Raw genomic sequence first — 26201 nt, forward strand, 5'->3', positions numbered from 1 at the left:
AAAACCCTGGGTTTAGCAGGCCGTTGATTTCACGGAGGGAGGGGGAAGCAAATGAATACAGAACAAATCTGGTCCATCTATCTTTTACATCTTAAGCTGGCAGCAGACGGTGCAGCATGACTGATAGCCATCGGCATCTTCTGGGTGCTTGGCAGAAGATGCTGTATTACGATTGCTAGCCATCATCGTCAAGACGGTTCAATAGGACTGCCGGCAGGACTGAGTCTCCAGGAGACAAAACATGTCTGCCCAGGTGCCTCTGACCGAACTCACTGAGGAATACGACGATGATGGATACCAATCATAATACACCATCCACTGCCAAAAGGCAAGGAGCTGCTGCTGTGTAGCAATGCAGCCCCACGTCTGCCAGCACCCAGATAGCCGATGACGGCTACCAGTCATACTGCACCATCTACTGCCAAAAGGCAATTAGCTGCTGCTGTGTAGCAATGCAGTACCACGTCTGCCGGCACCCAGATGACATATGGTGACGGTGAGCTAAGCTGAGCGGGCTCCATGCTTGCCGTGGTATGTTGTCTGCACAGGTAACCCAGGTAAAAAGGCGCGAATCGATTGTCTGCCGTTGCTCTGATGGAGGGGGAGGGGCCTGACGACATGTACCCAGAACCCCCCGCGACACTGTTTTTGCATCATCAGGCATTGGGATCTCAACCCAGAATTCCAATGGGCAGCAGAGACTGCGGGAACGGTGGGATAGCTACCCACAGTGCAACGCTCCGGAAGTCGATGCTAGCCTCGGCACTGTGGACGCGGTCCGCCAACTTAATGCACTTAGAGCATTTTATGAGGGGACACACAATCGACTGTATAAAACCGATTTCTATAAAACCGGCTTCTATAAATTCAACCTAATTTCGTAGTGTAGACATACCCTAAGACTCAGTCACTCTTTGGATTTAGCTGGTAACTCGTGGTGTAGATGTCGGCTTGTAAATAACACTGATTCCTTTGTCCTAGTTTATTCCAGGAGTGGCTCCAGGCGTTGTCTTTGGTGCGAGATCCAGGGGACCCGTTGATCTGGGGGAAGTGACTTGAGACAACCTGAACGTGGTGTGATTTTTGGTGTAAGTGACGATCAATCACTGAGTGTAGTTTGTCCGGGTGGCGAGATAGACTGGACGGTGTAAGGGGACTGTCTGTGACGCCATGAGGAGACAGGTACAGTGATCCAAGAGTTCACAGTTGTCACTGGCTTGGTAAAATGGAATCATGGAACACACAACTGGTTTGGGGTATCTGCCCCTAGTTTTGACAGGCCGCCGTGAGTGTCAGGAGCAACTCCAGACAGCATGACAGGGCCTAGTAACGTTAGAGCAGGGGGCTGGGAGCTAGGACTCCTAAGTTCTTTCTCCAGCCCTGTCACTGCTGCCTGCAGGAAATTCCTTGAGCATTATTCCTGTTTGCAGGGGGCAAATGGAGGGATAGAAACGTTCCCTGCTGCCCAACTGGGTGAGGAGGACTGACTGACGGAGTTTAGTGTCCTAGATTCAGAGAGTCTAAGGCCAGAGGGGATGACTGTGATCCTCTAGTCCGGGGTGGGCAAACCAGAGGGCCACATCTGGGTATGGAAATTGTATGGCGGGCCATGAATGCTCACGAAACTGGGGTTTGGGGTGCAGGAGGGGGTGAGGGCTCCAGCTGGGGGTGCAGGCTCTGAGGTGGGGTTGAGGATGAGGGGTTGCGGGTGCAGGAGAGTGCTCCGGGCTGGGACCAAGGGGTTCGGCGGGCGGGAGGGGGTCAGGGGTGCAGGCTCCGGGTGGCACTTACCGCAAGCACCTCCCAGAAGCAGCGGCATGTCCCCCCTCCAGCTCCGACGCGGAGGCATGGCCAATGGGAGCTGTGGGGGCAGGGGCAGCGTGCGGAGCCCCTTGGCTGCCCCATGCCTAGGAGCCAGAGGAGGGGAGGATGACATGCCACTGCTTCTGGGAGCCGTGCAGAGTGGGGCAAGCCCCCGACCCCGCTCCCCGGCGGGAGGGAGAAGACTGGATGCAGCCCCCGGGGCCGTAGCTGCCCACCCCTGCTCTAGTCTGACCTCCGGTGGGACAGAGACCATGGCATACTTGGAGTTAATGCCTGGGATGAACTACAGCAGCACCAACCCACAGCCACGCCGCTTCTCCCCCCCAGCCACCCACCCCCACCAGCCCCCCCTGCTTCCCCCCCACCCCCACAGCCAGACTGCTTCCCCCCCACCCCAGCCCCCTGCTCCCCCACAGCCACACTGCTTCCCCCCACAGCCACCCACCCTGCTTTCCCCCACCCCAGCCCCCTGCTTCCCCCCACAGCTCCCCTGTTCCCCCCCACAGCCACCCACCCCCACCCTGCTTGGCCCCCCCCACAGCCACACTGCTTCCCCCCCCAGCCCCACGCCCACCCTGCTTTCTCCCCACAGCCACCCCCCCACTGCATCCCCCAAGTCCCCCACCCCATTTCCCCCACAGCCCCCTGCTTCCCCCCCACAGCCCTGCCCCATGGACATCCCCTCACACACTCACTCTCGCCCCCCGGATTTCCTGCAATGGCCCCCCTGCAGACTGCCGCCCCCCCGGACACACACAACCCCCCCAGCCCCGCGAGGGACGTTGTGGGTCTGGGCGGGGCAGGATGACGTTCCGGATCCAAGGTTCGCGGCGTGTGCCGCTGCTCCAACCACCCTAATGGAAATAACCCCCCACCTCGCGCGAGGGGGAGGGACTACGTCACAGCTCACGCCGATGCTCCAACCGCCCTAAGGGAACTCCCCTCCAGGGAGCCCCAAGGCACGGCATGGCGCATAACGCGCTACGTCACCGGGCTGCTGCCAGCGACCTCACAGCCCGGCCCCGCCCGCCTATGAGAGTAGATGGGCCTAGGGGCCCCGCCTCCTTCCCGCCTGGCCCCGCCCCTTCCGTGCGCTAGGCAACGAGCCTCGCGCGGGCAGCGGGGGTCACGCGCCGGGCTCGGGCTCTGTCACGCGCTCCACAGCCCCGCCCCCAGCCGGAGACCCTGCTCTCCCCCCTACCCCCGCCCTCCCTGCTCCAGTATCGCCGAGAACTGACCCCTCTCGCCCGCAGTAGCTGGGCTGGGGTCTCCCCCCGTGTGGGTGCACCCCAAATCCCCCCCAGAGACCTGACCCCCCCCCTTGCCTGCCATTGCTGTGCTGGTGTCTCCCCCCCACAGGATTCAGAGTAGCAGCCGTGTTAGTCTGTATCCGCAAAAAGAACATAATACTCAAAAACCAGTGGGAGAACACTTTAACCTGTCTGGCCATTCTATGACAGACCTGCGGGTGGCTATCTTAAAACAGAAAAACTTCAAAAACAGACTCCAACGAGAGACTGCTGAGCTGGAATTGATATGCAAACTAGACACAATCAACTCAGGATTAAATAAAGACTGGGAATGGCTGAGCCATTACAAACATTGAATCTATCTCCCCTTGTAAGTATTTTCACACTTGCTTCTTATCAGACTGTCTGTACTGGGCTATCTTGATTATCATTTCAAAAGGTTTTTTTTTTCTCTTACTTAATTGGCCTCTCAGAGTTGGTAAGACAACTCCCACCTGTTCATGCTCTCTGTATGTGTGTGTATATATATCTCCTCAATATATGTTTCACTCTATATGCATCCGAAGAAGTGGGTTGTAGCCCACGAAAGCTTATGCTCTAATAAATTTGTTAGTCTCTAAGGTGCCACAAGTACTCCTGTTCTTTTTCCCCCCCACAGGTGCACGCCCAAATCCCCCCCTGAGAACTGACCCCCCCCCTCGCCTGCCATAATTGCGCTGGGGTCTCCCCCACCCCCACAGGTGCACCCCCAAATCCCCCTGGGAACTGACACCCCCTCCCCCATCGTGGCTATGCTATGCTGGGTGTCTCCCTTCCCCACAGGAGCACCCCCAAATTCCCCCCCTGAGAATTGACACCCCCTCCCCCACCATAGCTGCGCCGGGGGTGGGATTGGAGTGTCAGACTGGGAGGATTTGTCTCCTGGGGGCATGGGATCGGGGGGCTGGTCTGGACAGGATCAGTCTGGGTGTGTGGGGAAGTAATTTACACCCCAGAATAGTGAAACAACTGGCAGATGAGATTTGGCGTACGCTTTTTTGGGCTAAACCCACTTCATCGGATGTTTGAAGTAAAAGATACAGGAGCAGGCATAAATCCATGAAAGGCTGGGGGTTGCTTTACCAAGTGTGAGGTCAGTCTAACAAGAGAAATCAGTTAACAGCAGGATACCAGGGGAGGAGAAATAACTTTTGAAGCGGTAAGAGGGTGGCCCATTACAGACAGTTGACAAGAAGGTGTGTGTAACAGTAGGGAGAAATTAGTATGGGGGAAATTAGGTTTTGTAATGACCCAACCACTTCCAGTCTTTATTCAGGCCTAATCTGATGGTATCCAGTTTGCACTGTAATTCCACTTCTGCAGCTTCACGTTGGAGTCTGGTTTTGAAGTTTTGTTGTTGAAGAATGGCCACCTTGAGGTCTGTAATTGAGTGACCAGAGAGATTGAAGTGTTCTCCTACTGGTTTTTGTGGAGAATTAGCTAACGAACTTGTCCGATGCCCCTTCCCACAATTACTGTCCTCCAGCCAAATCACATTAAATTCCCCCCCCTTCTGGGTACCATCAAAGTCTGCCTCCAGAACGGCTTCTGGCAGCCCCCACGTGGGCTGTCTCTGGCATGTCAGTCCCCCTGGGACATGAAGGGGAGCCCCCATTCACCCTCCATGCCGGGTTCCAAACCAGGGACCCTCAACCCAGCAGCTCTGCGCTTTCCTCCCCCAGCTCTTACTGCTTCTTCCCTGGACTGCTGCGTCCTACGCTGTCACCAGAACGTCCTGCTCATCCCCTTGTATCAAGGCACGCAACCGCCAGTTTCTCCCTACAGTCGGTGGCGTTCTAGGGGCGCCGAAAAGTGGGTTAAAAGTTTCATTGTCTATGGAAAACACAAAGGTCAGCTGTAGGCAGGGGGGGTGCTGAAGATGCTGGGGGCAGGTAAGGTGTAAATCCAGCCCTGCTGCTGAGGGTTGCCTAGGGTTACCATACGTCCGGATTTTCCCAGACATGTCCGGCTTTTTGGTCCTCAAATCCCCGTCCGGGGGGAATTGCCAAAAAGTCGGACATGTCCGGGAAAATAGGGAGGGAGGGGTCGTGGGGCTTGGGTCCGGGCTGGAGCCGCTGGGGCCAGAGCCAGAGCCGCTGGGACCGGGGCTGCTCGGCCGCCGGCCGGCACCGCTCGCCAGGGCCGGGGCCGGGCCGAAGCTGCTCGGCCGGAACCGGGGCCCGAACCGAGCCGTCCGGAGCCACTGGGACTGCCAGGGCCGGGACCGGGCCGGAGCCGCTCGGCCGGAACCGGGGCCCGAGCTGAGCCAGCCAGAGCCGCTGGGACCGGGGCTGCTCGGCCGCCGGCTGGCGCCGCTCACCCAGGGCCGGGGCCGGCGCTCCAGGGCCCGAGCTGAGCCGGGCCGGAGATGCTGGGGCCAGAGCCGGCCGCCGGAGGGAGCCACTCGGCTATGGGGGCCCGGACTGGGCCGCGCCTCCTCGCACCGCCCCAGCCCCAGCCCCAGCCCCAGCTTACCTGCTGCCTGCCTGCTTCAGGCTTCCCGCGAATCAAATGTTCACGGGAAGCAGGGGAGGGGGAGGAGCAGGGGGGCGAAGCGTTCAGGGGAGGGGCAGAGTTGGGGCGGGGCCAGGGCCCCATGGAGTGTCCTCTTTTTGGACACTTAAAATATGGTAACCATAGGTTTGCCAACCCTCCAAGATCGTCCTGGAGTCTCCAGGCATTAAAGAGCAATCTTTAATTAAAGATTATGTCATGTGATGAACCCAAAATTGGCAACCCTAAACCTGCCAATTTCCTGCTCAGCCAGGGCCGGTGTAAGGATATTTTGTGCCCTAGGCGAAACTTCCACCTTGCGCCTCCTCCCCTCCCCTCCCCCCGGAGCATTGCTTATTATAAACTTTCAAAACCGAATACTGCATAATGTGGCATTGTTCATTAGAATTAATACACGTTTGGCTTGAAAATTTATTAATTTCATTATTTAGTCTATATATTTAATGAAAATAAATACACTCTTTTTAGTCACATATACTTCCTTCATTCTTTCATATCAAAATCTACTACATTTTATTCTACCTTTAGAATATCCAATTATTGTTATTAATAAAATTTATAAAATTAGAATGGTGGTTACTCCATCATACAACAACTGACAATATCAATATGACAAATTTCAACAACCTACATATGCATATTTGCACATGATCAGAGAATATCAGGGTTGGAAGGGACCTCAGGGGGTCATCTAGTCCAACCCCCTGCTCAAAGCAGGACCAATCCCCAGACAGATTTTTGCCCCAGATCCCTAAATGGCCCCCTCAAGGATATGATAAACATATACACTCAAAATACTTAACATACACACACAATTGACACAAAGTATTAGCGAAATGATGCAGCAGCAATTGCCAGAGTCTTAGATCTGAAACAACTCAACAAAAATAGTTAGCCTCAGGCGACAACCTCCGAAAACTAGTAAACTACCATTATAAACAGCCTGTCAGAACCGCTAACGGCGGCGCACGACGAGAAAAATGACGTCATTGCCACTTTGTACTGTAGGGAAGCAGTACGCTTGTGCCTGCAACACAGAGCTGATGTAGGCTGTAGTAAGATGAGGCCCTGAAACATAAGCTCTTGTGTCAGAGGCCCAGTCTGAGGCCTGAAGCCTGAACCAAAGTACTTCCAGGCACTGCTAAGCAAAAGCTGGCCTGTGAGCCAGAGGCAGGCCCCACTCACAGAAGTTGGCGAGAAGAAGGTTGTTAGAAGCAGGTGCTTAACATATAAGTGCTAATAAGAGGAACTTGTGTCAAGATGGCACCTGGACAGTCCGATACAAGGACACTCCATAGACATAACAAGGAACAGGCAGGTGTATCTTAAAGACAGGGTCAAAAGTACAGCATGATGGATAGATCTGTTTGTCTGAATCAACATGATCAAAGGGGGAGACAGCACCCTAATGAGCCAAGAGGCTGTATCTCAATACGTCAGTAGGGATGAGTAATCTGTCCTGTAACTGTATAAAAGTAGGTCCTGGAGTGTGCATCTTTGTCTGGCCTAGGGGGCAGTGGAAAGTCCCACCACTGACTGAGCCGATCCATTGCCAGACGGCACAAATTCGTAGTATGTCTTGTAGAGTCTATGGAAAACTATTACCATGCTTCGTTTGACAATAAACCTGGCTCGGGTTCCTTCGTACCTTACTAGAGTGTGTGGTCATTGGGGGTTCTCTCGGGGTCTGCTGTGTCAGCGATCTGCGCAGAACTGGGGCAGCACACAGAGGGAACACGCACGCAGCCGACTGTTATCATCATCGAACAAGAGCAGACCACCACACCGGTAGCTACTGACAACATAGGCTATGGCTGTAATGTACGAAAGAAGAACGACAAGTTAAAATGCAAGTTCAACTACGTTTCTCTTTTCTTTATTCATTCGTTTTCCAGCAATAGGGTAAAAAAACCAAAAACTTTTGGGCACCGCTTTTTGGCGCCTCCAAATCTTGTCGCCATCATAGGACCTTTGTAATCCTCTAGTCTGACCCCCTGTATCACAAAAATCATTCCTAGAGAAGAAACACGTCCAGTCTTCATATCAAAATTGCCAGGGATGGAGCATCCACCGTGACCCTTTCTGGGAAATTGTTCCAGCGGTTAAATAGTCTCACTTGAAGCAATTTGCACCTAGTTGTCTGGCTTCAACTTCCAGCCATTTACCTGCTAGACTGAAAAGACCAGTATTCCATATTTGTTCTCCACATAGCTCAGGGGTGGGCAAAATGTGGGCCGGATCTGGCCCATCTAACGTTTCGGTCCGGCCTCCTCTGCCCCCTCGCGATCTCTGAGTCCAGGCCACTAAAAGTCCCACAGCGCAGCAGGGCTCAGGCAGGCTGCCTGCCTGCCATGGCCCCCCACTGCTTCCGGAAGCAGGTGGCTGCTGCTGGCAGTCTCTGCGGGCCCCGGGCGGGGAGGTGGCTCTGTGTACTGCCCTCGCCCCCAGCACCGTCCTCACAGCTCCCATTGGCTGGAAACTAGCCAATGGGAACTGTGGGGGTGGTGCTTGGAGGTGTGGGCAGGCAGCCTGCACCCCAATCCCCTGCCTAGAGCCCCCTCCTGCACCAAACTCCCTCCCAGACCCTGCACCCCCTCCTGCACCCCAATCCCCTGCCCCAGCCCGGAGCCCCCTTCTGCACCAAACTCCCTCACAGAGGCCACACCCCTCACCCTCTCCTGCACCCCAACACTTTGCACCAGCCAGAGCTCCCTCCCAGACCCTGCACCCCCTCCTGCACCCCAATCCCCTGCCCCAGCCCCCTCCTGCACCAAACTCCCTTCCAGACCCCGCACCCCCTCCATTAATATAGTAGAAATGTGCAGCCCGTGACAACATACTAACATTCGTGGAGTGGCCCCCCTGTGAAAATTATTGCCCACTCCTGATGTAGGTACTTCTAGATTGTGATCAGCTCACCCCTTAACCTTTTCTTCGGTAAGCTAAATAGATTGAACTCCTGAAGCCTCTCACGCTAAGGTAGGTTTTTGAATCCTTTCATCACGGCTCGTCTCTGACTCCCCTCCAACGTAGCCACGTCCAGGGCCGGCTCCAGGCACCAGGCAACCAAGCACATGCTTGGGGCGGCACCTGGTAAGGGGCGGCGGGGGGAGCGCGGCGTGGCGCGGCATTCCGCGGGGGGGGCGCTCCGGCGGCGCGGCGCTCAGCGGGGTGGGGCGGGCTCCAGCGGCGCGGCGCTCGGCGGGGGGGGGGTGGGCTCCGGTGGCGCTCAGCGGGGGGGCGGCGCGGGCGCGGCGCTGGGGGGGGTTTCCAGCGGCGCTCAGCGGGGGCGGGCTCCGGCGGCGCGGCGCTCGGCGGGGGGGGCGGCGCGGGGCTCGGCGCTGGGGGGGGGGGTTCCGGCGGCGCTCGGCGGGGGGGCGGCGTGGGGCGCGGCACTCGGGGGGGCGGGCTCCGGCGGCGGGGGGGGGCGGCGCGGGGCGCGGCGCTCGGGGGGGGTTCCGGCGGCGCTCGGCGGGGGGGGCGGGCTCCGGCGGGGGGGGGTTCGGGGGGCAGCGCTTTTTTTTTGCTGCTTGGGGCAGCAAAAAAGTTAGAGCCGGCCCTGGCCACGTCCTTCCTGAATTTGGGCCCCAGATCTTTTTCAGAGTCACTGCTTCCCAGGAGAGAGCCCCCCCATCCTATAAGTATCGCTGACATGCCTTGTTCCTAGTTACATTTGAGGTATTAATATGCATATTGTTTGCTTGTACCCAGTTTATCAAGCAATCCAGATTGCAGTCTCCACTGGTCTCCACTCCCGCCATTTTTGTGTCATCCGCAAACTTTCTCAGTGATGATTTTATGTTTTCTTCCAGGTCATTGATAAAAATACTAAATAGCCTTGAGCCAAGAACCAGTCCTTGCAGGACCCCACTGGAAACACCCTTCGTCCCTATTTACAGTTACATTTTCAGACCGTTCCTTTAGCCAGGTTTTAATCCATTTCACACTGGCCATTTTCATTTTCTATCACTCATTTTGTAATCAAAATGTGTGCTACCAAGTCAAACACTTTACAGAAGTCTATTACGTCAATGCTATTACCTTTATCAACTAAACTTATCATCGCCTCAAAAAATATACCAAGCTAGATTGACGGGATCTATTTCCCATAAACCCATGTTGATTGGCATTAATTACATTGACCTCCTTTAGTTCTTTATGAATTGATTCCCATATCAGCCGCTCCATTATCTTGCCCGGGATCGATGTCAGGCTGACAGGTCTATACCCAAGTCATCCTATTTACCCGTTTAGAAATTGGCACATTAGCTTTCTTCCAGTCTTCTGAAACTTTCCCAGTGTGCCAAGACTTATTGAAAGTCAACATTAATGGCCCAGTGAGCTCCTCAGCCAGCTCTTTTAAAACTCGTGGAGGTAAGTTATCTGAACTTGCTGATTTTAAAATGTCTAACTTTAGTAGCGTCTGTTTAACAGCCTCCAGAGAGATTAATGGAATGGAAAGAGTGTTACCAGCACCACACGATGAGCCTGCATCATCTGTTTTTCTCCCCCAAATACAAAACAGAAAATTATTGAACACTTCTGTGTTTTCTGCATTATTATTAATAGGTCTACCATTTCCAGCTACCAATGGACCAAAACTATTGTCTAGATTCTGTTCCTAATATTTTTTTTTAAAAACCTCCTTATTGTTCTTAACTCTCCTGTCCATAGAGTTCTCCTTGTGCCCCTTGGCTTCCCTTATCAATTTTCTACAATTCCTGACTTCTGATATATATTCATTACTATCAGATTCCCCTTTCTTCCATTTGTTTGATAGATATTCACTTTACTCCTAAAGCAGGTTTTTTTTAAAAACCATCACAGCCTTCTTCCTGAATTCATAGAATCATAAAAGATATGGATTGGAAGAGACCTCAGGAGATCATCTAGTCCAATCCCCTGCTCAAAGCAGGACCAACACCAACTAAATAATCCCAGCCAGGGCTTTGTCAAGCTGGGCCTTATAAACCTCTAAGGATGGAGATTCCACTACCTCCCTAGGTAACCCATTCCAGTGCTTCACCACCCTCCTAGTGAAACAGCGTTTCCTAATATCCAACCTAGACCTCCCTCACTGCAACTTGAGACCATTACTCCTTGTTCTGTCATTTGCCACCACTGAGAACAGCCGAGCTCCATCCTCTTTGGAACCCCCTTTCAGGTAGTTGAAGGCTGCTATCAAATCCGCCCTCACTCTTCTCTTCTGCAGACTAAATAAGCCCAGTTCCCTCAGCCTCTCCTCGTAAGTCATGTGCCCCAGCTCCCGAATCATTTTCTTTGCCCTCCACTGGACTCTCCAATTTTTCCACATCCTTTCTGTAGTGGGGGGCCCAAAACTGGACGCAATACTCCAGATGTGGCCTCACCAGTGCCACATAGAGGGGAATAATCACTTCCCTCCATCTGCTGGCAATGCTCCTACTAATGCAGCCCAATATGCCGTTAACCTTCTTGGCAACGAGGGCACACAGCTGACTCATATCCAGCTTCTCGTCCCCTGTAACCCCCAGGTCCTTTTCTGCAGAACTGCTGCTTAGACAGTCGGTCCCCAGCCTGTAGCGGTGCATGGGATTCTTCCGTCCTAAGTGCAGGACTCTTCACGTGTCCTTATTCAACCTCATCCGATTTCTTTTGGCCCAATCCTCCAATTTGTCTAGGTCACTCTGGACCCCATCCCTACCCTCCAGCGTATCTACCTCTTCCCCCAGCTTCGTGTCGTCCGCGAACTTGCTGAGGATGCAGTCCATCCCATTCTCCAGATCATTAATGAAGATGTGGAACAAAACCGGCCCCAGGACCAACCTCGATTTCCTTCTTTGAGGAAAGAACTGACTTTTTAAACTCAGGGAAGTGCAGTAGATCTAATATACTGGCCCGGTACCCCACGGAAAACGATTAGTTCAGTTAGGAAGGATGGGTGTCATGGAACGCTGAACTGTATTGCCCTCGTCAGCCAAGCGGTGGCACTGGCTGTAGAAATATTTACAGTATCTGTGGTGCTTGACTGCCTGGTCTTTGCTTACATGCTCAGAGTCTAATTGATCACCATAGGTGGGGCGGGGAAGGAATTTTCCCCCAAGTCAGATTGGCAGGAACTTGGGGAGTTTCCCCGTCCTCTGCAGTGTGGGGTGCAGGCCATGTGGATCAGCTCTGTTGCCCCAAGGCGAACCGTGGAGTGGCCCGTTCCCACTATCCTAAACCCCTCCCAGGGTTAGGGAATTGAGACTGCTGAGAGGACTGGGGGGAGCCAAGCCCCCCAAGTCAAATAGAGGCAGGCTATTCAGCTCAGTGTAGTAAAGATGTGAAAAAATGATCTAAGTTATTTCACTGGCCCCTGTTTTTGCTGCTGGGTTTTTACAGTATCCGGCCAGTGGGGGCTGGGGGGCTGTCTGGGCTTTTGCCCCCTCTGGCTCCAGGATCCCTGCCATGCCCAGAGCACGGAGGAGGATGGTCCCAGGTGCTGGGTCAGGGGATCCTAGGCGGGGGAGGTGTGGGGTCCCACTGGGGGGCAGGAGTGGAGCCTCAGGCAGGCACTGAGGGACTGTCCCTTTGGAGGTCCCGGACAGGCAGTGAAGGTCTGGTGGGAGGTTACCAGGCAGGTGGGATGGTGGGGTTCCTGGGGGGGTCCCAGGCTGGCAGGCGTCCGTGGGGATCCCTGACTGGTGGGGAGTTCTTGGGGGGAGTTTCTGGGGAGGGGCCTCGGGGCTGGCCCGTGGCAGGCAGTGAGGGTTACAGGGGGTCTCTGGCTAGGGAGGTGTCAGGGGAGGGGTCCTGGGAGTGTCTGGGGGGGGTCCATGAGTGGGGGCTGCTTCCTGCCACACTCCTCACTAATCAGCTGGTGCTGGACTCCCAGCTCCGAGGGCGGCTGGTATCCCCTGGCCACAGCCAATCACCACCCTTGTGTCACCCACCCACCTGGCCATTGGGGCCTCTGGGCCGTACCCCGGCCTCTGATGTCAGGCAGGAGGGTCTCTCCACCCACACAGGGTGAGGAGGGGGACTCTGGATTGGCTGCACCGATCTGGACCTGTGGTACCACGAGCCTGGGGAACTCCCTGCCACAGGACCCCGCGAGCACACGCTGGCCTCCAGTCGGATCAGGGACACCCAGCCTGTGGCAGGGCTCAGCCACCTCGCCACAATAGGGATCAGGAAGAACCATGGTGGAGGAGATGGGAGGATGCCCCTCCCCCTGTTTCCCAGCTTTTCCCATAACCCCATGAGAAGCAGTAATCAGCTTCAGGTTACTCAGGGGAAACTGAGGCACAGAGGGGCAAACATCCCCCAGAGTGAGACACCAAGGATTAGAACCCAGACATCCTGGCTCACATTCCCCCCACCCCCCTCCTCTAACCACTAGACCCCACTGTCGCCCCAGAGCTGGGAGAGAACCCAGGAGTCAGCTGAGGCCTGGCCTGGCTTGATGCCCAGGGATGGCCTCTAGGTCCCTCCTGTTCCTTTCCTGTCCTTGCAGCAGGCACAGGGCAGTCCCATCTCCTCCCCACTTCAAATGAGAGCAGGGGGCGATCAGACCTCGAAAAAGGCCCAGGGCATCATCGGTCCTCCTAGCCTCCCCTCCGCATGGGACCCGTGCTCCAGATTTGTTAGCAAGATTAAAGGGGATGAGAGAGACAATGCCAGCTAGGCACCCTCCCTGATAGGCAGCCAGGGAGAGAACCCAGGAGTCCTGGCTCCCAGCCCCACTCCCCTCCCAGAGCCGGGGAGAGAACCCAGGCGTCCTGGCTCCCAGCCCCCCCCCTGCTCTAACCCACTCCCCTCCCAGAGCCGGAGAGAGAACCCAGGAGTCCTGGCTCCCAGCCCCCCTGCTCTAACCCATCAGCCCCCAGTCTCCTCCCAGAGCCAGGGAGAGAACCCAGGCGTCCTGGCTCCCAGCCCCCCCAGCTCTAACCCACCACCCTCACTCCCCTCCCAGAGCAGGAGAGAGAACCCAGGAGTCCTGGCTCCCAGCCCCCCCTGCTCTAACCCACCAGCCCCCACTCCCCTCCCCAAGCCGGGGAGAGAACCCAGGAGTCCTGGCTCCCTGTCCCCACCTGCTCTAACCCACCACCCTCACTCCCCTCCCAGAGCAGGAGAGAGAACCCAGGAGTCCTGGCTCCCAGCCCCCCCTGCTCTAACCCACCACCCTCACTCCCCTCCCAGAGCCGGAGAGAGAACCCAGGAGCCCTGGCTCCCTGTCCCCACCTGCTCTAACCCTCAGCCCCCACTCCCCTCCCAGAGCCGGAGAGAGAACCCAGGAGTCCTGGCTCCCAGCCCCCCCTGCTCTAACCCACCAGCCCCCACTCCCCTCCCAGAGCCGGAGAGAGAACCCAGGAGTCCTGGCTCCCAGCCCCCCCTGCTCTAACCCACCAGCCCCCACTCCCCTCCCCAAGCCGGGGAGAGAACCCAGGCGTCCTGGCTCCCTGTCCCCACCTGCTCTAACCCTCAGCCCCCACTCCCCTCCCAGAGCCGGAGAGAGAACCCAGGAGTCCTGGCTCCCAGCCCCCCCTGCTCTAACCCACCAGCCCCCACTCCCCTCCCAGAGCCGGAGAGAGAACCCAGGAGCCCTGGCTCCCAGCCCCCCCTGCTCTAACCCTCAGCCCCCACTCCCCTCCCAGAGCCCGAGAGAGAACCCAGGAGTCCTGGCTCCCAGCCCCCCCTGCTCTAACCCACCAGCCCCCACTCCCCTCCCAGAGCCGGGGAGAGAACCCAGGCGTCCTGGCTCCCAGCCCCCCCCCCTGCTCTAACCCACTCCCCTCCCAGAGCCGGAGAGAGAACCCAGGAGTCCTGGCTCCCAGCCCCCCTGCTCTAACCCATCAGCCCCCAGTCTCCTCCCAGAGCCAGGGAGAGAACCCAGGCGTCCTGGCTCCCAGCCCCCCCAGCTCTAACCCACCACCCTCACTCCCCTCCCAGAGCAGGAGAGAGAACCCAGGAGTCCTGGCTCCCAGCCCCCCCTGCTCTAACCCACCAGCCCCCACTCCCCTCCCCAAGCCGGGGAGAGAACCCAGGAGTCCTGGCTCCCTGTCCCCACCTGCTCTAACCCACCACCCTCACTCCCCTCCCAGAGCAGGAGAGAGAACCCAGGAGTCCTGGCTCCCAGCCCCCCCTGCTCTAACCCACCACCCTCACTCCCCTCCCAGAGCCGGAGAGAGAACCCAGGAGCCCTGGCTCCCTGTCCCCACCTGCTCTAACCCTCAGCCCCCACTCCCCTCCCAGAGCCGGAGAGAGAACCCAGGAGTCCTGGCTCCCAGCCCCCCCTGCTCTAACCCACCAGCCCCCACTCCCCTCCCAGAGCCGGAGAGAGAACCCAGGAGCCCTGGCTCCCAGCCCCCCCTGCTCTAACCCACCAGCCCCCACTCCCCTCCCCAAGCCGGGGAGAGAACCCAGGCGTCCTGGCTCCCTGTCCCCACCTGCTCTAACCCTCAGCCCCCACTCCCCTCCCAGAGCCGGAGAGAGAACCCAGGAGTCCTGGCTCCCAGCCCCCCCTGCTCTAACCCACCAGCCCCCACTCCCCTCCCAGAGCCGGAGAGAGAACCCAGGAGCCCTGGCTCCCAGCCCCCCCTGCTCTAACCCTCAGCCCCCACTCCCCTCCCAGAGCCCGAGAGAGAACCCAGGAGTCCTGGCTCCCAGCCCCCCCTGCTCTAACCCACCAGCCCCCACTCCCCTCCCCAAGCCGGGGAGAGAACCCAGGCGTCCTGGCGCCCAGCCCAGGACTTGCAAACAGCCCGGTCCCTCCCCTTCCTCTGACCAGCAGCTCCTGGTGAGGCGCTGGGAGATGTTTTGGCCCCAGCTCCCCGGGCTGCGGACCGGCTCCGGGCCAGCGATCGCGGTTCGGGCCGGGTCTGAGCGCTGCAGCCCGGGTGGGGTTTGCAGACACAGGAAGAGGCTGGAGCAGCTGGGAGCGGTGGGTGCCGGGAGGAAGGAGGCAGGAGCCGGGAGAACAAAGCCCGGAGCTCGGAGGGGCGCAGCTGGCATCCAGGTGGGGACAGAGCCCGGTGGGGGGGTCCCCCTTTGCTGGGGGGGTGTCAGGAGGGGAAGGTCCGTGGGGCAGGTTGGGGGTGGAACTGTCTCTGTGCAGCCAGGAAAGGGGGGAGGAGGGGAGTTAATTGGATCCGGTCCCTGTTTGTGCCACTTGCCTCTCACCCCCTGATACAAATTCTCTCTAGTTCTGCCCCTTTTCTCTCTCAGTATCTCACAGCTGGGTTTAAAATCCGGGGAGATTCCCCCCTTTCCCCTCCAATCATCAGCTCTCTCCTCTCCCCCGATTCCCCCTTGTTCTCTCCATAATCCTCAAATGTCCATTTAAAATCTCCGCTGATTTGGGGGGTTCCCCACCCATTGTACCTGCAGCGATTTGTCCTGGGCCCCGTGGGAAATTGTTGCCCTGAGTCGTTCCCCCAAAGGGGTCGGGGTCAGGGGGGGCTGTTTGGGGGAGCCCTGAGACCCGGCTGCCTCTGGGGTGGGGGTGCTGTTCTCTGCCAGGGCAGAGAAGGGGGGAGCACGTGTCCCCCATGGGGACTGCCCAGACCCCGTTACACAATCCCCCGAACTGCCAACACGGTCGCCCCCAGCCACCTGCCCATCCCCCACTGCTGCCCCCTTCCCTCATCCAGGGACCTTCCAGCTCCCCCTCCCCAGCCCCCTTCAAAGTGGTCCCCCCCAGGGCTCCCTGTGGCCCGTGTGAATGGTGGGGGGGGGAGCCATCACTTTCTGTTTATGTATTGGACAGTCATATAAAATCCAGTCCAACAGTCCCCCTTTTCCACTAGTTGGTTAATAGCAATATAAAATCCCCTCAGATCTTGGTGTTTTTCTCTTGTGTTATCAATTGTGTAGTTTGTGACACATTTTCTCTGCAGATCTCAAAGATTGATATAAAATACCCTAAACATTTGCCCCACTTTCTCTCTAGTTCTCTGTTACTAGTTTTGCCCTGTTAAAATGTTTGCCGATGAAAGAGACTAGCTACATATTCAATAGACATTAAAGCCAGAGGCCTCCCCCTGTTTGGGGGATCAGTGGTTCCCAGCTGGTAACAGGAGGGTTGGCTGGACCCTTTTCTTTTCTCCAGCTGGCACGGGATGAGGAGGTCACTCTGAGTGCAGCGTGGGTCCAGAAGTATCCCAAACCCCATGACAAATGGTCTTTATCAGGGGTCACTTCCCACAGTGCTAAGATGCAGCCACCTCTGGGGTGGATCCATGGTGGCCATTATTTACATGTCTTCAATATTTTGGCCCTCCATTCTCCTATTAAAGATGCACCCCCCTGGGCTCCCTTTGCCTGTGTGAATGGCCGGCAGGGGGTGGTGGTAACTTTCTATCCACTTATCAGACACTGAGAGGTGAAACCACCAGCAGATTTTTGCTTCTCTTCCCTCTGGAAAACTGGAGGAACTTCCGGTTCTGTAGGGAAAATTCTTCCTGAGTCCTTGTCCTAGATCTGGGGGGGAGGGAGGTGGGAAAGGGGTTAGGATTCCACACAGTGATCTGCTGAAGAGGATTCTGGCCTCATCCTTTCTGAACTGTGCTTCTGGTGTCATTGAGAGCAGTGTTAATCCGGAGTCACTGCAAGAAAAGACAAGGAGTGACTCCAGATGAACAGTTGGGCAAATGAGATCAGCACCAGTCCCTGTGGTGAGGTGGTTTCATTAGCTGCTCTCCCCACAGAGTTCTGGTTGTTGCTAAAGGAGGGAAGGCGGCTCAAACATTCTGTCCCCCTCTGCTCAGGATATGGGGGTTCAGCTTCCTGGGTCAGACGCTGCAGCCTCCGCTGTGATCTGGTTTGGAGGTTGGAGCGGGGCAGGAAATGCACAGGGTGGAGAAAGGGAGGAGGACAGGGGGTGGTAAAGCTGCTGGCATCTGTTTAATATGTGGGTTAGGTTCTAGGAACAGACCCATGAGGTTCGGAGGTGGAAATGCTCTAATTTGTAGAACAGGAAACAACCCACCTAGATGGGGCTGGGAAAACGGACCAGACTCATAGTTCTGGAGCCTGACCCAACTAACCACTGGCTACTATGAGAGATGAAGGGGGCACCCACACATGAGGTGTAGGGGACATGTCTCTCTTCTTATATCCAACTCCTCACAACAAGGAGCGTGTTGGGCTTCCTTCCCCGGAGCTCTCCCTGCACCCTGCTAGGGGCTCCACCTCCTGTATCAGTCTGTGGCTAGTAGCTGTGTGATAGATCTGCTGGGAGAGACAAAGGGCTCTCTCTGTCCCCTCACCCTGGTGGTTCCTGGATGCTCTGAGCGGGGTGGGGGTGGAGCTTTGTAGACTGCGAGCCATCCAGAGCTTCCATTTGATGGACTCCTCTCCCCCACAAATAGTGGGGCAGCAGGTACTGAGTGTTGGACTCTTGCTCTTTCAGGGGCCGGTGACCTTCGAGGAGGTGGCTGTGTATTTCACCAGGGAAGAGAGGGGGCTCTGCTGGACCCTGCTCAGAGAGCTCTCTACAGAGCCGTCATGCAGGAGAACTATGAGCATGTGACCTCACTGGGTAAGGATTCCCGTCCCCTCGGTTCTTGGAAGGGGAAATGGCGAAATAAGGTTCACGTCTCCCTCACAATGCAACTTGTACTCTGCCCTGTTTCAGCATCACCCCAGCAACACCCATACTAACACTGTCCCCTCCCCCGCTACACAGCACTGTGGGAACAGAGCACAGGAGCAGTTTAGCACAATGTCAAATATCTTCTCTTTCTTACAGTAAAACTCGGGTTTGGGTCCCGCATAAAGAAAAGAAGCTTCCAAGCTGGGATAGTTTGTTAATCTTTGCACCACCCTTAGAGAACCATTCCCTGTGGCTCTTACCAGCTGCAAGGATGGGGGCAGAGTTAAGGTGGCAATGCAGGGATGGTGTGTACATTTACTGTTCATTTTCTGGTTTTCAGAGGTTTAAGTTTAGCACCGTCCATATGGTCAAAGGCAGGAGGCAGCACTGGGCAACCTTAACCCTGCAGTAAACTAGTTTCTGGGTATTTAGTTTCCTTTATGTTTTGCAATGGACTTTTTGCCACCTTAACTGTCTCTATATTGAATCTTTTGCCAACGTCGTTCTGTTGGATGGGGTAGTGAGTGTGATTTTGTACAGCTCTGAGCAACAGAGCTATACTGGCAAAACTTTAAAGAGTAGACCGTGTTAGAGAGTGCCTGTGGATTTTACAGCACTTTAAAATATTCTCAACAGGGAAGCGATAGATACACTCAAAGAATCATAGAAGATTAGGGTTGGAAGGGACCTCAGGAGGTATCTAGTCCAACTCCCTGCTCAAAGCAGGACCAACCCCAACTAAATCATCCCAGCCAGGGCTTTGTCAAGCCGGGCCTTAAAAAACCTCTAAGGAAGGAGATTCCACACACACCCCAGGTAACCCATTCCAGTGCTTCACCACCCTCCTAGTGACATAGTGTTTCCTAATATCCAACCTAGACCTCCCACACTGCAACTTGAGACCATTGCTCCTTGTTCTGTCATCTGCCACCACTGAGAACAGCTGAGCTCCATCCTCTTTGGAACCCCCTTCAGGTAGTTGAAGGCTGCTATCGAATCCCCCCTCACTCTTCTCTTCTGCAGACTAAATAAGCCCAGTACCCTCAGCCTCTCCTCATAAGTCATGTGCCCCAGCCCCCGAATCATTTTCATTGCCATCCGCTGGACTCTTGCCAATTTGTCCACATCCTTTCGAACCAGGGATTGGTCCTGCTTTGAGCAGGGGGTTGGACTAGATGACCTTCTGAGGTCCCTTCCAACCCTGAGATTCTATGATTCTATGATGGCTTTGATCTTTCAGAAATCTATGCAAAATCGGATGACCCTGTCCGGTTTCAGGACCAAGACGTTTGGGCTCCGCCATTCGCTTCACAATTCTTTGACCACCCCCATCTCGAGCCTTGCCTCCAGTTCCTGGCGGACGGCAGTCCATGTCTTCTGGGGAAGAGGCTGATGGTCTCCCTCACTCTCTGCCTGGGAGGTGGGAGGGGTGTTGCAGTGTGTGGCTCATGATGTTGGTCCATCCGGGACGGGTTGACAAGACATCCAGGAAGTCCTGCAGGAGGTATTGTAACTGCTCTCGTTGAATGGAGCTAAGGCCTTTTCCCAGTACTGCTGGGTTTGGTCCAAGGGGTTCTCCCACTCTAGGCCCCAGTTCAGCTTCCGGGGGCACGGGAGAGGGGCAATGAATAAGGCCTCCTTGGTCTTCCAGGGTTTCAATAAGTTCACATGATATGTACACACCTCTTTCCTTCGCCCTGGCAACCTAATCTTGTAGTCTTCTGGCCCAACCTGGCGGGACATCTCAAAGGGGCCCTGCCATTTGACCAAGAGTGTTGATTCGGTAGAGGGCAACAAGACTAAGCCCCAGTCCCCTGGCTCGAAGCTGTGTACCTTCATTCCTTTGTTGCGTTGTTGTTCCTGGGTGTATCAGGGTTTCCTGTGTGAGGGCTCCCAAGGCCCAGAGTTGCTCTCGGAGTCGTAACACATATTGGGCGGTCCCTAGGACCCATGTCTCTTGCGTCTTCCAGTCTTCTCTCAGGAGCTCGAGGTTGCCTCCCACAGAGGAGCTCAAAAGAGGAGAACCCAGTTGAGGCTTGGGGAACCTCCCATATGGCGAAGAGTAGGGCGGACAGGAGTGAGTCCCAATGACGGGGATTGTCCTCTACAAATTTGCACGGCATTGACTTCAGAGTGCCGTTAAAACGCTCAATTAAGCCATCTGTTTGAGGGTGATATACTAACGTCCTGAGAGTTCAAATATTCAGGAGGCGGCGCAACACCGCTATTAATTTGGAGGACACATTCGTGCCTTGATAGGTCAAGATTTCCTTGGATATCCCGACCAGAGCGAAAATCTTCACCAGCTCTGTAGCAATGTTAGGGGCCGTGGCTGTCCCTGCGTGGTGTAATGGCCTGAGACAATATGGCCGCCCTCCAGTGCAGGACTGCATGGCCTAGTGGCCAGAGTCAGTACAGCAGCTCTCGAGTGCAAGGCTGCATGGCCTTGTGGCCAGATCTGGGGGCTGCCGCCAAAGTGGGGGTGGCAGGTAGGGTAGGGGGATCCGGGCCCACCCGACCCAGCCGGGTCCCAGCCGAGGGCCCTAACAGTGGTGGAGTGGCCTGCCACTGGGTCAGCGGGGAATCCAGCTGCAACATGCTGATCTTACACAGGTGGGAGATACCACTCACTCCACCTCCCTCGGCCACTTCCTCCCATGCTTCCTGGAGCTTCAATCCTCCGGGCTCCTCAGCGCAGGTAACTCCCTGGGACTGACTCCAGCTGGACAGCTATAGGCAACAGGTCTATGGTTTGGCTCTTGAGATATTTGGCTCCCGCAGACAAGGGTTGTAATGGCTTCTGGGCTGGGGCATCCACCAAGCATCCTTCCTCCTTGGCGGTCAGGTTTGGGAGTGTTTCTATCTCTTGCCAGGGCATCCAAGGTGGATGCCAGAATGTGCCTGGGGTGTAAGAAGCAGGCTGCTGGATTCAGAGCTGCTGATCCAGGGTGACTTATCACTCAGACACTCAGTGCACCCTTGAATGCTGGCTGGGAGCATCCAGACAGAGGAGCTCCAGCAGCAGAACATTGAAAGTCACTCAGCATTACAGATGATACAACTCACTGGTCTGATTGCAACCAAGAACGTGAACATGGCCTGGGTTGGTAAAGAAACTTTTCAAGACATGGAGAGTCTCGTTCCCCCAGCCCCATCTGCAGTAGCCACAATCTCTCTTCTCTGCAGGCTCCTTCGATCTTGGGGTCCATCATTCCCGAAGTCACCTGGCCTGATTCTAATTTTTCACATTCTGCTTGTCCAGATGAATCAGAGCCTGTTGCTCCTGAATTATAGCGGCTAATTTCCCAGCATTCTCCACACCCAGAGATTTTCCTACTCCATCCCATTACACTGGACTCACTAGATTCCCTAATGCTGCAGTATGTGCTTTCCTGACATCTAGTACTGCTGAGATCCTGCATTCAGTAATATCCCTGCCCTTCCTGTTCCCTTTCTCCACCGAACCCCACCAGCCCATGCTTACTGTTCCCAGCTTCCCCAGGACTCTCTCATTGTCTCTGGACCTCTCTGTCAGCAAGAAGCAGTGCCAGGGAGACTTGCCCTCTGTCTGGAGACTTCGATTTCTGGGACATGGATTTATCTTCTCTGTGTTTTTAGGAGACTCTTTGAAATTGAGTGTCTGTGACATTAACCACAGTGCAATCTGGACTGTTGAACAGCTGTTTCCCCTCAGTTCCCCAAGCTGGGGTGACTTTTACACTGCTCTACGGTGAGAACAGAACAAAGGGGGAGAGAGGAGCCATCATGAGAAATCCCCTAGCTACCACCTGAGCTGGAACAAGGGCTGTACCAGGGGAAAGGATTGTGCCCAGACTAGGAAGGTGTCCAGTCTGTGAAAGAAATTTATTGAAACATCTCTGAGGATGAGATTTTATCTGTATACAGTTTTATTACTGTACTAAGCTTAGACTTGTGTGTTTTATTTTATTTTGCTTGGTAATTCACTTCGTTCTGCCTGCTATTACTTGGAACCACTTACATCCTACTTTCGGTATTTAATAAAATCGCTTTTTACTTATTCATTTACCCAGAGTATGTATTAATACCGGGGGGGGGGGGCAAACAGCTGTGCATATCTCTCTATCAGTGTTATAGAGGGCGAACAATTTATGAGTTTACACTGTATAAGCTTTATACAGGGTAAAACAGATTTATTTGGGGTTTAGACCCCATTGGGAGTTGGGCATCTGAGTGTTAAAGACAAGAACACTTCTGTGAGCTGTTTTCAGTTAAGTCTGCAGCTTTGGGGCACATGGTTCAGACTCTGGGTCTGTGTTGGAGCAGACGGGCGTGTCTGGCTCAGCAAGACAGGGTGCTGGAGTCCCGAGCTGGCAGGGAAAGCAGGGGCAGAAGTAGTCTTGGCACATCAGTTGGCAGCTCCCAAGGGGTTTCTGTGATCCAACCCATCACAGCAACTTGTAACTTAACAAGCTAAAACGGATTCAAAGCAAATGTCTTTCTCTCACCATATCTTGTGACAGGCTGGGTTTCCGATCAGCCAGGACTCACCATCCCCACAAGCTCAGTTCTTCAGGAGTTGTTGATTTTGTGAGCAAAGAAAAAAGGGGGGGGGGGAGAGTCTCAAATTTGTTCATCACTTTGTACTGGAAACATCTTCACTTTTTAGCTGTCATGATGACTAGCTGTCTGTTGTGGATGTGAACTTCAAGCAGCCCTGGTAATGGAAAGTAAATTTCTTGTTCACACCTCCCCACTACCAGAGAATGGCCATTTAACCAAGCGATAGCCTTGCTCTCTGAGGAACAGGTCTGTGGGTGTTCCCCAGAATTGTAACATATTTTCGGGAATATCATACATTAAAATCTCATAACTTTACATACATAGTGTTGCTACACATATTATAACAGGACAATAATGTTCAGTGGATTATGAATTTTAAATGAAACCTCAAAAAGGCATACTTTGTACTAAATATAATTTTGTAAAATAGTGAATATATGTGTCTATCTGTGTGAGTTCTCAGCAGATATGTGGGTAGTTCAGTCCCTCATCATCAGTGTTCTCCATCTTTGAGGACCTGGAGAGCTGGCCCTGGGATTTTATTGATTTACAAAGGACTGGAGTTAAATTAATAGACAATTTTTTATGACAAAGTCTTATGAATTTCCCCAATCTCATTTTTTTCCTTTCATCTGAGCAGGGTTTCCAGTTTCCAAACCTGATGTGATCTCCCAGCTGGAACAGGGGGAAGAACCATCGGTCACAGACCTCCAGGGTTCAGAGGAAAGAGAGATCCTGAGAGCTGCCTGCACAGACAAAGACACATTAAACCAACTCAGAATCTGTAAGTGGCTGAAATAAACATCTGGGATCCCCTACAAAGACCTTGGGAGCTCTCTTAGTTCAGGATTGTCCCCAGCAGATGTGGTATCCTCAGTGCAGAGATAGCACATAGCTTCCTACAGATTATAGCTGACACCTGGCATTAGCTTCCTCCCTTCCCACTGAGAATTTGGATGGGATGTGAAGGCTGAATTAATCACCTCCTCTCTCCCATTTGGGGGAAGAGTTTGAGGGGAGTTCAGTTCCTGATATTTATTTGACCTCTCTCCAGCACTTTTTTTGGTTTGCTCTTCCCTTTTCCATCCCTGTTTGAGGTTTCTGTCTCTATCATGGCAGGTGACGTGATGCTACGTGAAACTAAGGAGCAGAAGTCTCAGCAGGAAGATGCTGAGCGAGTGGATAAACACGGAGCATTATTGCAAAGATCGGAAAGGAATGTGTCCAGGAGTCACGAGCAGGGAAAATCCTGTGAGATTCAGCACAGACCAGAGAGAGAGCAGGGAAACCAGCCAGGGGAGAAATTGGGTACATTAATTTACTGTCAGGGAACTCAGAAGGACCTCAAGGAAACCACAGCCCAGCAGGAAATCCTCAGGGGAAAGAGAAAAAATACATGCACTGAGTGCGGGAAAACCTTTAGTTGCTGCTCAGCCCTTATTAAACATCAGAGAATTCACACAGGTGAGAAACCTTATGAATGCAGCGAGTGCGGGAAAACCTTCACTCAGAACTCAAACCTCATTAGACATCAGAGGATCCACACAGGGGAGAAACCCTACGAATGCAGCGAGTGCGGGAAAAGATTCACTCACAACTCAAATCTTCTTGTGCACCAGAGACTCCACACAGGGGAGAAACCCTACGAATGCGGCGAGTGCGGGAAAAGATTCACTCACAGCTCAGAACTTACTACGCATCAGAGAATCCACACCGGGGAGAAGCCCTATCAGTGCTGTGAGTGCGGGAAAAGCTTCACGGCCAGCTCAGCCCTTATCACACATCAGAGAATCCACACAGGGGAGAAGCCCTATGAATGCTGCGAGTGCGGGAAAAGCTTCACTGTCTGCTCAGCGCTTATTACACATCATAGAATCCACACGGGAGAGAGACCCTATGAATGCTGCGAGTGCGGGACAAACTTCAGTGACAGCTCAGCCTTTCTTCAACACCAGAGAATCCACACGGGAGAGAGACCCTACGTATGCCGCGAATGTGGGAAAAGCTTCACTCGGAGCTCAGACCTCACCACGCATCAGAGAATCCACACGGGCGAGAGACCCTATGAATGCGGCGAGTGCGGGAAAACCTTCACTCAGAACTCAAACCTCATTGCACACCAGAGAATCCACGCAGACGAGAAACCCTACGAATGCGGGGAGTGCGGGAAAAGCTTCACGCGGAGCTCAAACCTTATTGCGCATCAGAGAATTCACACAAAGGAAAAGCCCTATGAATGCTGTGAGTGCGGGAAAGGCTTCACTGACAACTCAGCTCTTATTACGCATCAGAGGATCCACACAGGTGAGAAACCCTATGAATGCAGTGAGTGCAGGAAATGCTTTACTCAGAGCTCAAACCTCATTGCACATCGGAGAATCCACAAAGGGGAGAGGCCCTACCAGTGTTGTGAGTGTGGGAAAAGCTTCACTCAGAGCTCACAACTTTCTACACATCAGAGAATCCACACAGCAGAGACACCCTCCAAATGCTGTGACCGTGGGAAAAGCTTGACTGATCGCTCAGCCCTTCTTAAACATCAGAAAGTTTGCAAGGGAGCTAAACACCATACAAACCTCTAGAGCGACCAACACGTTGTTTTTTTAATGGTTATGTATCCAATTCTGTCACAGAGGTCATGGATTCTGTGTTTTGAATGGACCTCCGTTTCAGCAGCTGCCCACCCCCAACACTGAAGCAGTGCCCCCCCCCCCCTCCCCGGGGCCAGAGCAGGAACCATCACCATCCCGGTGCCAGTGGTAAGCCCATAAGGCCAGAGCAACCCACAGGGCCAGAGTAGTGGCCGGGCTCAGTCAGCCACGAGAGCAAGAACTGCAGCTAACAGTCATCCCCCCCACGGGGCTCCAATTGTTATTCCCCCCCGCCAGGGTATTTTCAGTGAAAGACAAGGACAGGTCACAGGTTTCTCTGCATTTTTGTTTATTGCCCGTGTCCTGTCTGTGACTTACTAAAAATACCCATGACAAAAATTTAACCTTAGTAATGGTTTTGCTAGTTCCCATGTGGTAACCATTAAGGCTGCTTGAAGTATTTGCAGCACCGTTATCCCTCAGTCTGTCCAGGTGAGTTGCCCATTTTTGCCTTTTGCGGTTTGCCTTGTTATGGCGTGGACCTGATCGTCCTGTCTATCACCTCCATTGTCCCATGAGTAATGGGAGTGTGTCCCTCTTTCCACAAAACTGGGAGCATCGTATTTATACCCTTCCTCCTATTGCAAAGTTACCGTTACAGTCACCAATGATGCAGCTTGTATCATTCCCAGTTGTTCTCGCGTTGCTCTGGGTTGTGCTGAAGAGCAGTTATTTTGGGAACTTTTTTTCATTATATTTAAATGAATTTTAAATGAAGAGAAGCAGGGGGGAAAAGTGTCATTTCAGCTTCTGTGACACTGGAAGGAGACGGGGTGACTCAGAGATTCCCTCCTTCCCCATCACCGCAGAACTGTTACCTTCTCT

General features: G+C 54.3%; 2 pseudogenes; one reads left to right on the top strand and one right to left on the bottom strand.

Moving 5' to 3' along the window:
• Positions 1 to 25307, top strand: part of LOC135889460 (zinc finger protein 850-like) — a 101328-nt pseudogene extending 76021 nt beyond the window's left edge.
• The window catches only part of LOC135889358 (zinc finger protein 850-like), a 473854-nt pseudogene that overhangs the window by 150433 nt on the left and 297220 nt on the right, over positions 1 to 26201 (bottom strand).

The sequence above is a fragment of the Emys orbicularis genome, chromosome 15 (genome assembly GCF_028017835.1).
Source record: "Emys orbicularis isolate rEmyOrb1 chromosome 15, rEmyOrb1.hap1, whole genome shotgun sequence".
NCBI classification, from domain to species: Eukaryota; Metazoa; Chordata; order Testudines; family Emydidae; genus Emys; species Emys orbicularis.